Source organism: Acanthopagrus latus, chromosome 18 (assembly GCF_904848185.1).
Source record: "Acanthopagrus latus isolate v.2019 chromosome 18, fAcaLat1.1, whole genome shotgun sequence".
Lineage (NCBI taxonomy): Eukaryota > Metazoa > Chordata > Actinopteri > Spariformes > Sparidae > Acanthopagrus > Acanthopagrus latus.
Window position 1 is genome coordinate 7,470,207 of NC_051056.1, and position 18,127 is coordinate 7,488,333.

The following is an 18,127-nucleotide window of genomic DNA, read 5'->3' on the forward strand; positions in this document are numbered from 1 at the left end:
TGGACTGTCCTCTAAGATAGTCATGGCTGTTCTTTTTTCTGTTATGTGTGGGCTTTGAATGTTTCTGTCACTCTCTTTTCCTTCCTCCCTTCTTTCCGAGGAGCCGTGGCTTTTCTTCACCTCGCTGCTCCTTATTAGCTGACAGAGTGCCACGCCTGTGCGAACGCCACCGGATGCCAGGCAAAGGCATGCCCCCCACAAGACAAACCAAACACCCAGTGATCGTTAAGAAAAAAAGGAAGAAAAAAGTACTTAAACACACTGTAATGATATGCAAATTGAGGTCAAAGAAGCTGTCAAGAAATGACCAAAAACATCAGTATGTATTGACATATATGATTTTGATGTTTTCTTTGTTTACTCAGCACACCAAGATGTTCTGCTAATCTCGACTCACAGTTTCTTGCATTATGTGAAAGTAATGCCTGCCCTGTGATGATGCCGGTCTAGACTTTGTGCCAACTTCACCTTGTAACAAGGTAAAACATGATCAGAAGTGCTGATGCATATTATAAATTATTTTGTACAACATTTCGGCAAATATAACTTCATTAATGTGAGAGGTTTTTCTTGTTGTGTTTTTTTTGTTTTTTTTTCTACTACATACCAGCATAATAAATTGCCTGAGGCAAATCCCTGGAGGCAGGATGCCCAGACCATTCTATTTCTCGCTTACACAGGATTTACCCGCAAAATATCTTTTTAGGAGAAAATACAGGCTGGATTAAGCCTTATTAGCTTTACAGAATTACAATCAAGCAACATCTGTTTCCCCAGTGTTACCTGAGGGTCTGACTGTTTCAGGAAACACAATTACTTCCATTCCATAATTAACATGCTATTCTCATAGAATATTATCTACCACAGCAAGTACAACAGCCCTCATTAATAGTAAGTTGTTGTGTGCATATGCGCAGTACTGATTGGGCAGCTGGCACAGGATCTGGTATTCAAACTGAGGCTGGTGACAATGTAATGGTGGTTACTTTTTCCAGGTGTCATTTTAGTGGGGTTTTTGTTCCGGTGTGAAAGGGTATATGTTGCCTTTTTTGTATAATAACATGTCCTGGGTGTATACAGTGTAGCTACTAGAATCTTTTATCCTTGACTTTTTGGCTCCCATGGAGGTTTGATTACATGTCAATGTACGATTCTGGGTAAATCAAGTTATTTGTATGCAGGAAAAAACAAAACAAAAACATCAAACTGGGCTCTGACTGCACTGCCAGGGCCCTTTACAGCAGATGATGCATATTGTTTTGGGATATTTTAGTTGGAGATGAAAGTTGAGAGATGGGTTAAAATCACTGTAGGGAGTGCACTGCAGTAACTGGGAACACCACCTTTTATTGTCGGCATCGGGGGCACCTAATAAAGAGTTGAATATACAACCCTCCTCCTTGATGTCATTTTTTAGTATGAAATATAACCAGTTCACTTAGCCATTCATGTCCCAATGTATGCTGCAAACTGTTTTTAATACATTTTAACTTTAAATTATCACTGGTTTCATCATGAGCATTTTTAGGCAGACACATCTTGGCATGCACCTGTGTGTTTGATTAGGATCTCTTTGTGCGCTTGCCAGGTGATTCGTTAATTCAGTGATTGATGGAGTTATGTACTATGCAGATTCATTTTGATAATAATTTGGATTATTGGTTATTGTGCATTTATATACATTCTTCCCACTGTTCAGTGCCGGATAACGGGATACAACTCCTTTTCACTGCACGAGCAAGGTCCGCAGTCCACAAATCGGGCATACGTGCACAGGATTGGTAGGGATCTGATTTTGCTCTGTTTATTATGTTCAGTGTGTTGTGCGCAGTATTACATTTGGATGGATCTACCCCCGTCTGCTTACCTAGACACTGGATGTCGAAATTACAAACTTCATGAGTATTCTCTGTACAGTAGCAGCACAGTCGCAACTCAAAGTAGCAGGAGTCACAGTTTACCTGACATGTCTGAGGAGCGTTGGCTGACAAGATGCTGGTGGAGGATTTGTTATCTGAGCCAAAAGCAAATGTGCCTGTTTGACAACATTTCAGATTTAAACCTAATTCTAACTGGGAGCCTGATAATGAAGGAGTTGGTTACCTTGAGAAGCTGAATTGAGCAGCCTGCCACCTGCAGCTCTTTATCTAGCTATTTGTAAAAGTCAAATCATTTAATCACCAGTGAAATGCTTTAGATGTGAAGTTGCAGCACCCGCACAAAGCAGTACCTGCTCTGTTCTGAGGCTTGATCAGGCGGGTTCGGCTATATTGGGCCTAGTGCTTTAACCGAAGTTGATAGTCAGCTCATTCAGCAATGGTCCTGCCTTATATTATGGGCAAATACAGTACCAAAAAAGGATCAGTTTTTAAGGCAGTTGAGGTGCGATTTCATAAATTAAACACTTGGACACGTGGTATGAATGCCTACTGTGCAGATCCATAAAGTGGCTTTTTTATGTACAGCACCAGAAAAAGGGAAACAAGATCACCTGGTGAAAAATGGGAGAGGGGCTAGAGAAAAGTAACTGCTACAGACCATGATAACAGAAACGTAATAGCTGCCTTATGATCCAAGGGGGACAAGAGCATAAGCACATAATGTCTTAATGGGCTTCAAACAGCAGCCCACCTCAGCAGGGTTTTCTAAAATGGGTGTAATGGTTTAACTGTTGCACTGATGCATCAAGTATCAATTAATACTTCTTGAACCCTGAATTGGAATCAAATGGACCCAAATCACTCCTTTGTGAGTTTGTTTGTCTCCAATATAACTCCTCACAACATAAAAAAGTCATCAAAATGTAGCAGAAAAATACATCTTGTCGCCACTTTAATCAAATAAATGGAATGCCGTTAATCATGAATGTCGACAACACCAGAAGGGGATTCTAGAGGGATAGTGGTTGAATATGTAAACACACATCTGTTGTCTTAATACATTTAAATTATTTTGCCACTTACAATCCCTTCCCATGGTTTTTACTTTGACAATCAGCAATTTCTGACTAAATCTCTTGCTAGCATATGAATGTGGCATATATTAGCTAATATGAATATTGTTTTACTGGGCAAATACCTACTCAACTACAGCAATATGATCTTTTGTCATGCTCCTCTGCCCTTCATCCAGCACTGACAGTCACTTTTTTGTTTTTAGACCAAGTGCAGAGCAATCAGGGGTAGTTCAAATGGCCTGAGAACAGTCACCATCAAACCCAGAGAGACAAGAGGTCAGTTATAGGAGCCTGTGAGGATGAACACTCCCAGCAAAAAACACAAAGCCATTAAGTTGTCCTATAGGCTTAGGAAAAAGCTCTATGACCACTTACACCTAGCTACAGAGAGAGACAAAACGTGGTTACAAATGTAATTGTGGAGCTCGGACAATTAAAAATACATGCTCAACAAATACAAAGAGCTGGTAGGCACTGAATACACAGAGCCAGAGATTAATTTAGGGGGCTGAAAGGGCTCAGCCACCACTGGAGACTGTAACTTATAGATCTGTGATCTCAATTAAAGTCAACATATTCGTACAGGAATGTATGCCAACCATGTGGTGAGAACAGCAAAACAATGGACGAGGGAGGAAACAGGAGATCTACCGTCCTACTTGGACTGCTCTGACTGGGCCATATTCAGAGCGACACAACTGATGGGTGAGTACACAGACATTGTGTCTCCTTCTCCTCCTGTTTGCATACAAATGACTGCACCTCCCCAAGCTCTGCAAAGATCCCCAGGTTTGCAGATGGCACAGTTGCTGTTGGTCAGATCCAGGATGGGGACAGGGGACACAGGAACATGTGTGACTAAAATCTTGTTATAGTTACAACTGCCTGGAGCTTAGTACCCTGAAGATAGTCTCCATGACAATAGAATGAGAAACCCCCTACCCGTCAGTTGCGTGGTGCGAACAGTACAGCAATGATGACTATGACAGTTGCATAAGCTCAACCTGCCACAGGGTGTCTTGATCCAGTCCTACAGTGCTGTCATTGAGTCTATCCTCACATCATCCATCACTGCCCGGTGTAGTGCGGCAGATGTTTAGGACATTCAGAGGCTGCAGTGCGTCATCCGTTCAGCCAAAACAATCATCCGTTGCAAACTGCCCCATTGATCAGCCGTTCTCCACCACGGCAGAGCAGCTTGCAGGCAAGATCATCTACGACCCATCCCACCCTAGATGCGGACGCTTTGAATCATTGCCCTCAGGCGAAAAACTGATACAAACCTCCTTGAACAGACACAGGAACAGCTTTTGCTTTTTTTTTTCTGGAAGCAGCTGTTCCACAAAATAGCTGAACTTTTGTCAATAAATGGATTACAGTGCACATTACATTCCACCCCCGACTGTTATACTCCTGTCCTATTGGTTGCGCATCCCTCATTTAATCCATGCTCTTGTCTGTTTCACGTCATCTAACTTGACTTTACATTGTACATTAGATAATGCCTTTACTGCTATTCTTTGTAACTGCAGGTTTTACATGTTATTATGAACTTTCTGTAAATAGACTGTTGATTTTTTTTCTATCCAATGCCAAAATATGCTCTGTATGCTTAGATACTTGGCTTGAAAAGCGGATTCTCATTCTGACTGAAGTATATAAACGAGGTCAACATTCATTGCTGTTCTGTACTAACCGGTAAAATAGGCAATATGTGCATTGTGCAAAGGCAATCGAATTGTGACTTTAGAAGTGTCACTGTCACAGTTAACTTCAGAGACAACAATCTTTTCCAAAGATTCAATCGTTATTTTTTATTGTCTGACATGTTCCTTGAACTGTTCACCATCATAAACAAACCAATTTAATTCCCTCCTACTAAAAGAAGCTCCAACATTTCCATGCTATGTGAATGTGTAATGTCCAACAACAGTACACAGAAAAAATAATGGGTTGTTTAATCAGTCATAATGACTGTTTTGAGAACACTTCATTTTCTTTGTGAAGGCAAAGTGTTAGTTAGTTAGTATGTGTGACAACACGAATCCCAGCAATACACAGAGCCGAAGGGAAATTCAAGAGGCTAGCAAAATGACCATCACAAAACACATTTACAAAGTCAATGGCCCTTGCTCATGTGGAGCATTCCAAGGATATACAAAAAGCCAGTCTGGCCAGCCCAGCAAACAGAGCAAGACTGACTGTGCCTGTCGTGGGAAGCTTGAACTCTCACCAGCCGTTAATGGTACCCAAGGAGCGACCAGCATTACAGAGTCATATGGTTAACTGTCCCGGTAAAATAATATTGATTGCACCTCCAGTGGTGGTTTGGATATTTTAGCCTACTCCCTTAGGTCCATGTTGGAGCCACACTGTATTCCATGAGTAGAATTGTGCGTGTGTGTGTGTGACTGAAACTAACCTGTGTTCCTCACAACACAGTAGGTCAATCGGGTCAGAGTTTAGAGTCCAGACATGAAATCTATGGGCTTCCTGAGGCTGTAAATTCAGTCCTGCACACATCCAGTTATCTCAAAGGCCAACCATTTAGACCCTCAGGTGTTGTAAATCTTGCTCTCTGGCTCCCCGACAAGCCAGACACCAGGATTACAATTCCACATCCATCGCTCACACTAAAGCCCCTAATTCCCTGTTACACAAAGCAGAAACAACCCTCCCTCGCAAGTGCTCCAAAAAGTCAAGGGATGGAAAAAAAAAAAAAAAAAAAAGTACTTTGGAAAGTATTTTGTAATGGAGCCAACAGCCTGCAGTGACTTTGCAGTGCTTTGATGAATAGTAGCTGCTGCAGCTCGGCTTCACGCATCATCCCAGTGAATCTGGCTCAAAGCAGTTCCTAATGTTCCTATTAACACTGTGTTAATTACTAGCAACTCAGCCACACACCTGAACATGTGCCTGTCATGGTCCTGTCATTTTAAGTTTAGTTGTGTGTATGTTCACATGTGTTGATTTGTGTCTTTTGCCCTTTTTCCAGTGTTCTGTTTTCTTGTGCTCCTGACCAGACTGTTTTTCCCACCACACCTGTCTGCTGTTTGTTTAATTAGCCCAGCCCTGTTACCTGAGTTCTTCCCCAGTCTGCTTCCGCTCCACACCTGCACCATTAGTCCTTTCCTTCCCTACCTCCCTCCAGTGTTTTTTCCATTTTTTTTCCTGGCATATGAGCCACTTCCCTGTTTCCAGTGTTTTCCGTTCATTTCCCTCACCTGCGTATCTCGGCCTCACTCCACCTGCACCTCACCCCCTTGATGGTTTAAGTTGTATTTAAGCCTATGCTGTTCCCTCAGTCTTTGTTGGACTGTCTGATCAGTTCTCGTCCTCATTTCACTTCTGTTGTCATCTCCCCTTGTCCTGCATTCCGGTGTGTTTTCCCCTAGGAGCCATAATTTGTTCTGTGTTTTGATTTTGCTGTTTTCTGGATTCTCTGAATTTCCCAGCTTTTTGTTACCTGCATCTTTGCTTATCTCCTTTTGTGTTATTTGGACTGGTTTAAGATTTCATTAAAGCCCACTTTTTGTTGTGAATCTGCCTGCATTTGTGTCTGGAATGTTTTTGTATCTCTGACAATGCCTTCAAGAAGTTGTGAAGTCGTGTCGTGTTGTAAACCGCATATTTACCAGAACGTCCCTGTCACCCTGAAACAAAACCTCAGGCCAAAGCATGCTAAGATTCTTTCCCATTCTTTCCAGTATGAAAAGGTTTCTAATGTATGTTAATCTATCACACCAGATTAAATCACAATTTAAAGAATATCAATCACAAGCAACCCTTTGGCTCAGTTGGTGTAATGTAATCAGAATCAGAATTTCTTTTATTTGTCCTGCAAACAGGGACATTTGTGGACATAGGTGTCTTGCCTGTAGAAATACAGTTTTTTTTACAGCATCTGGCTCTGAGTTAGGTGCTCCAAATGACGTGTTGAGCATTTCCAAACATTTCCAGAGCAAATTTTAATTTCCCTAATGCCCTCACCATTATTTGAGTCGATCAAATAGTTTGACTTTAAAGGGAAAAAAATCTAAATATTTAATTGACTGTAATGTATTCCAAGGCATCTAGTCTACAAAAAAAAAAAAACTGTAAAAAAATGTAATTCAGAAGCACTAAGACTTATTACTAAATTCTTTTTGTCAAGGATGGAGAAATGCAAGAGCTTGGAGTTGAAATATGAGCGACGGCAAGGACTAAACTGAGAGGTTGTGCTACACATTGTAACTGACTAAGACAGAAATCAGTTGAAAAACATTTTTTCCAGGTGCTTTGTGGGCATTAATCCAAAGCAAAGCTTTTTTGTTACTTAAGGAAGTTAAGGCAGGGGACAGCATGGGTCTGGTATACATTTATCATTATCAGGGACACATTGTAATCTTAATCAAATTCACAGCAGTTCACTGCATAATGCCTTTAAACAATTTACATTTACATGCACATTTAGCAGATGCTTTTGTCCAAAGCGACTTTCTTATTCATACACTGATGGTGGCGGCTGCCATGCAGGGTGCTGACCGCACATCAAGAGCAGTATGGGCTCAGTATCTTGCCCAAGGAGACTTTGATGCAGACCAGGGGAATCAAACCAGTGACCTTATGATAGCAAGACACTGGCTCTACCTCCTGAGACACAGATGCCCCTCACTCAATGTTAATACATTTAATTATATATAGTTTTACAGTTCTAAAAATTGCACAGTACTTTGGGTGCAGCCTGCCTGCAAAGTCACTTAAAACGTTAAAAATCAGTGTCACACCCGCCATTGAACTATTACATACTAAAAGAGAAATATGTTATATCATAAATGACATATGGTAATGCAGGATGTACATTTTGTTACTAATGCTGTACTCTGTGGGTACCCAGTACAGAATACTTACCTTATAATTTACTTCATTTTCCTCTAAAATATCTAAGCGTTACTCCCTTGTTCCCTGTACCCAAATGTAAGTAACAGAAGGAACCAGTAAGTACTGTGTACGTATTTATTCAACCAAGGAAATTGCACTGTAAGTTGTAAATTATTACATGGTAAATTCTGGGCAAAAATGTAGCAGTTCACTAATATGAATTAGGAACAGGTTTTCCAGATAAATATACAATTCTACCAATATGTGGACCTCTTGATTGATCTAAATGTACTGTGAATCAGTCGATGGCCTTATTTTTGAATTATCAATCAGTTTAGTGAAGCTGCTACTTCCTCACAGCATCTCAGCAGCCTTGAACTCTTGTTAAAGTTCAAAACAGTGCCAACAAGATGTAGAATGCACCGTCAAATCTAAAATGTAAAGTTTGGAAGCAATTTGGAGAAAAGGAGGGAAAAGCAGGCCCTGTGCTACGGTGATAGACAGGCTGTTTCTTGCTATATGCGGACTTTGCGGGTGCATAGGGCCTCTGCACCACTATGGGGCTCCCTCAAGCTGCAAGTACGGTCTCAATATCTGAAGAGTGACCTGACGGAAAAGGTGTGAAAAGTACCTGGCACCTGTCCGATCTGGTCCGGTCAGATCTGGTGTTTACTGCATCCTGTTACTATGACGACCAGTACAACTAAGCGAGGAGAGGCGGGGCGAGTTGCGCTGAACCACCGGTACCAGTCATTTACGGCATGGCGTCAAAACAAAAGTATTCATCTAGTTCAGAAAAAAAGAAGAAACTAGATGACGAAAAACGCTCACAGGATAAAGGTAAGGTTTGTTATCATGATGTGGGTGGAGGGGGAGCTAATGCCGAATCTTTAGCTAGCGTATGTGTTTGCTTTAGGAAAGTGCTAGGCATTACATTTGTGAGGGAGGGTGTGTTGTTAGGCAGATGTCTGTCATTTCTGCTGTATCCTCATTCAGACGGAGCTGCTGGTCCATCATAGACCTCCTCTGCTCTTCAATATTTACCATGTGCCATTTACCATTACTTCAGGATTATTTTATGATTAATTTATCATTTTTCTGTTCTCAGTTTATAGGTCTCTGATGTGAAGTGTGCTAAACAACACACATATACATATTAGGCCTATTGTGGATTACTATGGACAAATGTGTCAGTGAATCATTGCTCTGAGTGGATTATTGTTAACTCTACTGAGCTAGTTGCTTCTTTCTTTACCACATTTATTAGAATATTCATTGTGACAATATAATTTGAACAAATGTGCCTACATTCCTACAGTTTAGTTATGTTTTTGATGTATTACTTTTTGAATTTACAATGACTAATAATGACCTTTATAGTATGATATTGTAATTTTAGATCGAAACACTGCATTTTTAAAGTAAAAGTTTGTCTTGTTATTGCATAAACGCGGTATGTTACTGTTTGCATGTATATCTCTGTAAAATAGATTCTATATACTACTGTATATTTACTGCAGGTATTCACCAGCAATTTAACAGTAATAGTTTTTACAGTGTGATAATGTATTATGATTTTTTTTTTGTTCTTTTTAGATACTGCGTGTGTAATTCATTATGAACCTGCACTGTGTGTAAAGAACACAGATCATTACTCAACATTAAATCTTGACCGATCCTTTCAGTGTGCAGGGAGATTTAAATAATCAATGAATTTAAGCTGCAATGCCTCATGAGTCAGTGTGCACAGTGTTAGGAAATGCACTTTTTGTTCCTGCTGCAGGTAATGTTGCATTTTTCTCATGAATGATGTACTATTTCACCCACCAGCAATCCATCCGCTATAAATCAGAATGTTAATTTTTATGACCTGGACCGCCCAATGTGCAGACTGTCCGCGGTGCCCGCGAATATATAACTGTGATCAATACCGTGGCAATACTTATGAAATTAGATTATGATTAGCATGATTTATGGATTAAATGAAATACAGATCATTTTTTCTTTCGCAAGTATCTTTATGATGATATAATTTTACCTGCTCACTCTGTGCCTTGGATTGTAACCAATCCATTCCTTTTCTCCAGTTTAAAGATCTTTAAAGAGCACTCATTTTAGGTGGAAAGTCACTTTTTTTGAAAGGCTCACCTCTGCCGAAACTCTAATAACTGGGATCTATATCCGGTTTCCAGTTTGTTTTGTACAAGTTCGTTTCCAATGCTAATGCTCACAATATTCCATCGCTCATTAGACACACTGATCAGGATATGGTGCGCCTGCTGTTCTACACATTCATTTTCCTTTTCTTTGTGAGCCCCCAACCTCAGATTTCAAACCATGCGTATGAGCAAGGCTACACTAAGGAAGGTGTCTGTATAATTGATAATCAGTCTTAACCACAGGCAGCAAAATGCCATCAACACCAAAATGGAAGTCATTGGTGTTTTCCGACAAAATTATTTAGTGTTGTGATGTGTATAATTTGACATTTATTGCAATTTATTTTGTAGCCTAGAGGTGTTCATCAGAAGTAGCATATCATGATGCAATCCCCCCTCCCTTTTGTAAAAATATTTAATAGCAATTTTACTTGAGTATGATACTGAATATAGTACTCTTTCTATCCCCACTTTTCTGCCCCTTGCTTTCTGCCTCATTCTTGCTGATTTCATATTCCTCCTATTTCAGTAGCGCTCAGCATGTGGAGGCCGGGCTCTGCGCGCTTGTTTCCAAAAACCTGTCTTGACTTGACAACCTTGAACGTGAATGAAGAACTCTCTGAGCCCAATTAAGTTTCCTATTAGCATTTCATAAACAGTTCATGAGTTTCCCGTTGATTTGTTTAGCTGTCAATTTAAAAAAAAGGAAAAAAAAAATATATACATATCAGTATACACAACGTTTTGGTGCGTGGCATGATAAATCTCGCTGCAAAAATAAAATAAAAAGTTACAAGGGAAACAAACTGTAAAATAAGTAAAGCATTTATATGTTAGCCTTTGGTTTTGAGCTGAGTTTTTAGGATTCCCACACAGTATATGTGGTACCTGAAGGCAGACCGAGGCAGGTTACAGGGGCAGCTTTTACAGAATGCCACTCCTGAAGCTGCTGAGTAAAATCCTCCCACACCACCCCAGATTGATTTCTCATGCTGATGTGGAGGCTCCAAGACGAATCCATATCCCTACCAAGGTGGGTGACATTGACTGACCAATAACTGATTTTTGATCAGGTCTGATACTGTAACAGCAAGCCAATCTACCAGTCTAGCTCTTAAGTGCTGAATCACTGGTGCTGACTTGAGCTAGGCCTTTTCTTTTCAGGAGGTGTCTACATCACTCTGGTCCCTTAATCCCTACTGTTGGAGGTCATTGCCACATCTGTGCCCAGATAGCGTTGCCACAAAAAGCCTTGTCTCCAAGCCCTAATATGGTGCAGATGGGACTCAACCACCCACGCAAAAAACAAAACAAAACAAAACAAAAAAAAAACAAGAGGATAGCTGGTGAAAGCAACAGGAGGAAAAGAGAGATTCAGGAGGCGGGTAGCATATGCAGCAAAACAGGAAGAAGTGAGAAAATGGAATGGAGAGGATAAATGAAAGGAAATCTACAGCCAGGGTCCTAGGAGAGGTTTACACGTTTGACTGAAGGGCTCCTCAGGGTGCTGAAGGCCTCTTGGAGAAGAGCTCACATCTTGTTGTTGCCTCCCAGTTGTGTGGGCCTCAGCCTACCAAAAAAAGTGCTCTCAATTAGGAGGCAAAAAAATAAAACAAAACAGGAACCTGACAATCGCAGGGGTTTCTCTGCAGGGCTTGAGGGAGATAGTAAGAAGCTGTTTACTTCAACTGCAGTCACTGCCTTTGGTATGTAAATACCCTGCTGTTCTATCCCTGACCCCATCCTTGCTCTCTCGCACACATACACACTTCAAATCCATTGCTGCACATTCTCTCCCTGCCTCTGCCACCTCCGAAGGGTGTCCAATTTACATTGTTGCATGGGGTGTTAAACATTTCAGAGTACACGCACAAGCAGATATGCTTTCGAGGTGGAAAAGGCTGAGTTTTCACACATTGCCTGTTTTTGAGGCTTTTCCCAGCCAGGCCATGAAATGGGATATTGTGTGGTGCCAAACTTTCTCTCTGTGTGAGTGTGTTACAGAGGCTGCAGCTTGATGCAACCACATAGTCTTGTGTTTCTACATCCAAATCTGCAAATGTGCCTTGGCAGGTCGATGTGAAAGTGTTACATGAAAAATGTTATTTTCATCCTTAATTCAGGACTGTTAATATCATAAGTCTGCCACCATGTGTTGACTCCCCCAATAGCTACACTATAGCTTATCTGTGTGCTCAGTAATGACTCTGCTTTTTAATATCTTTTGGAAAATGCAGAAGCCTGGTGTACTAACCCCTGACTCCCCCACTTATAAGATCCATTTTCACATAATTAGGGGAACATTGAATGTTAATTTAATAACCTCATTATTGCTGGAGTCAGTATATACCATTATGAAAGGCTGCTTGCACTACAAATGTTTTTATTTGGAGGTGTTCCCAAATAAATCTAAAGGTATGTAAACGAGTATTATCTTTCCCCCTGAAAATCTTTGCGTGTCTTTATCCACCTTGAAAAATGCTGGATGAAATTGGATTGTTACTAAAATAAGACATTCAAAAAATAGAAAAAAGCGCATCATCTTTTTTTTTTTTGTTTCACTCATAAGAAGCCTCTATGCATAAATCCATGCTTAATGAACTCTACATCAGTAATTGTCTGTTTAATAGATGAGCCCAGCCAAGCTCTCTTGCAGTTATCATGTTCCCTGCGAAAGGTGAAATGAATTTTTTAAATTCAAAATTTTGAAAAAGAATGTGTTACTCCAATAATGCATCCGAATGTTTTATGATGCAGATCAATGTTGTAAATTGAGGCCAAATCACACTCACAGTCCAGATGAAACAGGTTGACTGAGTTTTAAGACTTTTGAAAGAAACATTTTGTTAATTGATTGTATTTTCCCATTCTCTGGTCCAAACACAGTGCAATATTTGTATTATATACAGGTGTTATATATGGTCAGTGCCAATGACTGTGGGAAAATATTAAGCCTAAAATGGCATTTAAACTCATTTTTTCATAATATGCTAAGCCAGTTTCACACCATTTAATGTTTTTTTTTTCTTCTTCTTCTTCTTAATTCACCCAGTAGTTGCTGCTCTGTGTCTTTGTGTACATTTGTGTGTGCGCAACTTGGCAAACATCCACAAATTCAACCTCACTCCAAAACCAATGATTTCTTCTTTACACTTTCACAAATCCCCCAAGGTTTGTATAATTATTTCTTTGGCTTTAGTGACGGGAGGCTATCTGTGCTGGGGCCACAGTGAATGCAGACATTCACATGAAGCTGAGCGAAGAGGAAGAAAAAAAAAAAAAAAAAAAAAAAACACATCTAGACAGGCAGAATAGGATCAAGCTCACCGACTGCTTTCTCCCTTCAGCTTCATCCCTGCTATTCCGCAGCACTGAGCGCTGCTTTCTCTGGCCTTATCTTCTCAGCCGCTTGCACCTCGCTGAAATCTCAAATCCCAGCCATACCTAGAGGCAAGGCAGCCAGTGCTAAAGCGCTAATGCTGCACGCCATTCAACAATGGTTTCCTAGCAACCTCCTCTGCTACTTTCTGAATAAAAAACTGTTTCTGCGGCTGTTAATTAGTATGTGGTTCAGCTCAAATGTGCAGGAGTGTTTGTGTGTGTGTGTGCGTGCAATTGCTGTTGTGCATAATGTTATGGGTGTGTTTGGGCACTCGGCCTGTGTAACAGGTGTAGTAATGACGTGGTTATGTAAAAAACAGTTTATATGCAAAAAAAAAAAACAGTTTTTAACCCCAAGTCTGAAAGTCAAGTTCAGAGGACTATTCTATCACTGGTTAGGTATATTTCTAGTAGGGTGACAGTGCATTGTAAATGTGTTCCTCAGGAAGGCTGCTCTTCAAATATGCAAAGCATATTGCAGGAATCTCGTTATGAACACTTAAACAGCACACATACACACACACACACACACACACACACACACACACACACACACAAACTTAAATGCACATAATTTCTGCTGCTCAAACTATCTAAGTCAAATCAAAACAAAAGAAAATTGATGAGGGTTGTGTTGGGAGGCCGAGAACAGTTGGAGGGCAGAGCTGCTGATCAGCTGTTCAGAGCCAGCCAGCTCTGGAGGAGACTCAAGGAGGATAGTCTTTTACTGGGGGAATTGTGGCTTCCGACTGGACATACCACACACTAACCAGTCACCAGCAGGCATTAAGGCAGGAGTTCGCTTGATACTAGTGAAAGCATATTTTTTTGTATGTAGTTGAAATGTGTCTCCGCAACGTTATCATGTGGTGAGATGAAGGCAGAGTTCTTCCCTTTCCAGAAGACCGTACAGTGCCTCTCAATGCATCATGGACAACAGTGCATGTAAGGTGCATCAAAACTGTTATGCCCATTTTTTCCTGTATAAAACAGCAGGAGAGCCTTCCAGGAAAAACAAAACACACACACACAGACACACACACACACACACACACACACACACACACACACGCACACACGCACACACAACAAACATGTCAGCTACTCTGTCTTGAAATATCCCTTTCAATGCACTTCCATTCCATTCAGTCTACGCAACAGTGTTTGGTTATCATCTGCCTCCATCAAGTTCACAAAGTTCCTGTGGAACGCCCTGAGGTCAAGGGTCATCATAAAGGAAGTGTTATTTTTTTCTGTAATTAATTTATCAAAATGTTGACAGCCCTAGTAAATCTGATCACAGTGTCTGTGCCTTTTGTGTATTTTACCATCAGTAAGAAAAGTCATTTACCAGCAGAACTGTATGTTTTCACTCAACAAAGCTGTTGTACATATACATTTGAAAATCATCAAAATGATCTCATGGGCTTTCTAGTGGTAATCATTCTGTGACCCCAGTCCTTTGTGACCCTTTGGACAGTCCTGTCTCTGAGGTTAGGGGCAAGAAACATCAGAAATAATTATTTTTTCAAGTCATTTTAAGGCGAATATGATTTATAAACATGAATATGATTTAGTAGTGATTAGTAGTTAGTAATAAGTAGTAGTAGATTTAGTATGATTTAGTAGTTTAGTTTTCCTTTAGTAAAAGATGAAAAAGTTAACATTAAACATAGAAATCCTGCTTTCTCTCTAAAAGTCAAGTATTTCAAAACTATGCAAAGTGGAAGTGAGTTCAAGCAAAGAATAAGGTAAATACTGACTGATACTGTTTATATATATATATATATATATATATATATATATATATATATATATATATATATATATATATATATATATATATATATATATATTCCCCTTTTCTGCACTGCCTTCACCCTCCTCTCCTCCCCACAGCTAACTCTGGTCTATGTTGCGATATGCCAGAATGTGACTTTGCTCAGCTGCTGGCAGGGGACACCACAGGACTGTTACATGTTCTCTCAAGCTGTCAGCGCGTTGTGAAACTATGTGACGTGATGCAGATAGACTGCTCCTCTCATCGCACATGGGAAGATGATGGAGGTGGTATTTGCACGTGACTTTCCATAACAGAGGTATGATGTCACTCAAATGAACAATAGCAATTAACACATCATCAGCAGGAGCAACAAAAAGAGGCACTGAGACCTGCGTTGAGGCTCGGCCTCTTCATCAACACTTCATCATCCATCCTCCACTTCCTATTGCTTATTGCTGTATATGCAACTGTTTATTTGGTGCACACAAAGGCTTACAGAACAGTGTCAGACATAACAGTGAGCACCTCGAGGACACCTCAGGGGATGGTCCCGTCTCCATTCCTGTTCTCACTCTGCTGACAGTCCTGCCAGCTGCAGATGTACATTGACTGTATAAATAAGGTGAGCTAAGGCTAACAAGGTATCAGTATCCACACATTAAGTGTAGCAAATTGCACCTCATGTTACTCGCGAGAGTTTGATCAAATTCTTTTTTTGTGTGTTTTTTTTGCTCCAAACAGACACAATGCTTATTACACCGAGGATGTGTGTTTCTGTTCAATCAGCAGCAATCGGGAAAATAAGGACTAACCAGTTTTCCCAATCACTTCTCTGTTCAGTTATTAAATATATTTCCCCTTCATTCAGCTGTCAAGTAAAAGAGCCTTAGTACATTACAGTGGATTTCGGCATCTCTGTTTGTTGTTCCCCCAGGTGAGGGTAAGGAGAAATCCAGTTTTCTAACCCCAAATATTGAAAAAGTTACTAATGCTCTTTGACTCCCAGTGTTTTCCTCCAGAAGCTCTGGGTTTTGCCAACGGCTGTCTCCTCTGGAGTTTGCCAGCTCCAGCTGCTGTCTTTTAGCTAACGCATGTTAACAGGGTTGCTCCTTATTCCAAAACGCCACCATCTGTCTCTGCTCAGGTGTGTTCGTCCAGTTAACTGCACAGAAAGACATTATTTGTTCAACATTTGCATTAGCAATTCTCCAACCAACTCAAATATTAAGAGAGATCGAGATCACAGCCTGAGATTAGCTGAGGTGAAGCTAAACAGAGAGCTTGTGGCTACCTGTAACTCAAAGCAGTTAGGCCTCTACTTTAGGCTTCTACTCTAACTTTAAGCCTTAATATGATTTAAACCAATGAGTTATATAAAAAGTCATCCCCCGCACAGTTGTCACAAAGAGGGGAAGTAGCTGTAAGGACAAAAAACTTTTCTTTTACTAGGCTGTAAACATGTTTATTTCTGATGTAAAGTATTGTTTTATTTATTTATCTATTTTTTTTCTTTCTTTTTTTTTTTATTTTACCACAAGCTCTTATGACTGGCTTTTGGAGCCAGCCTCAAGTGGCCATTCAAGGAACTATCTGTGGTCCTCCCACCTTGGCTTTATGCTGAGAAAACTACTCACAATAATGGATAATGTCTTCCAACCCCTACATGCCACATTGGAGTCATGTCAGTCATAATATAATTACACAACATCATGTTGAATATAAATGAAACATTTCTAATTTTCTCATACAGAAAACTGGGCCCAGTGTTTGACCCTGACCTGGGAAACACACCGGCCGTTACTGGTTGTTACTGTAATTCTTTGGGAACAATCTCTTGCACAACAACTGGGTTTAATAATGTTCTACCTTATCTTATCACATTCAGGATTCAGGGATGCACACAATTCATCCAAGGTGATTTCTGATTACTCTAGTGGTTACTACAATAAAAGAATACATATAAATATGTTACATATTATGACAACAAATGAACTTAATGGACACCATCTTGATTCAAATCAATGACAATTACATTCCATGGCATGATAATGAAAAAATGCCTCTTAGATGATCATTAAATAATGTCTATCCATCCATCCATCCATTGTCTGTAACCACATCATCCCATTTCATGGGGTCATGGGGGTTTTTGCTAGAGCCAATCCCAGCTGTCTCTGGGCAAGGGCAGGGTACTCCCTGGACAAGTCGCCAGCTCATCGCAGGGAAATATTGTCTCTTCAGTGATAATGACACTGAAATGTTTTTCTTCTCCTCAACTCCCTATAAAGTTTCCCAAATGATATGAACACATTAAGTATGTATAAAAGATGCCTGGGTATAAAGTGGTTCAGTGAAGATTAACATCAAAATAAAGTTGCAGGCCCCAGGATGTTCAAAGTCAAGCAAAACTCTTGCAGAAATAGCACTAAGCATGGTCCTGATGCAGGTAACCTAGCTGAATGGTGACTTTTCTGATTAACTGAACTGGGCTGCAGAATGCTCAAAAGCTCCCTCAATCAGAAAGAACAAAAGACTGCAAAGAAGTCCCAAGAGGGCCTAAACAGTTTCTGGCTGACAATCTGTTAGAATTCATTCTGCAGTGAGTCAAGGAAGGAATCTAAATGACTGGGGTATGCCATTTCCCACCTCTCTGAAGCCTTCACAAAAGAGCATTGTCACACTATGACTGGCTGCGAGGAGAATGCACCGAGCTGCTCTCAGTCATATGTATCATGTGTATTTTTTCTCTGTTTAAGACTAAAAATCCTGTCCACATGACCACATGACAAAACATTATCAACAAAACAATTACAAAGGCTAAAACTGGCATGAGAGTGTTGTGTACCCAAAGTGCATTCTCTTTAGCTCACAGTGGGTGTCACATCACTTGTAAGCTCATACAGTTTTTTATTATTAGTGATCACTGTTGCTCCTGTCCATTGTAAAACCAAAAGTTACTATGATTTATTAATTTGTTCCTAACCATGA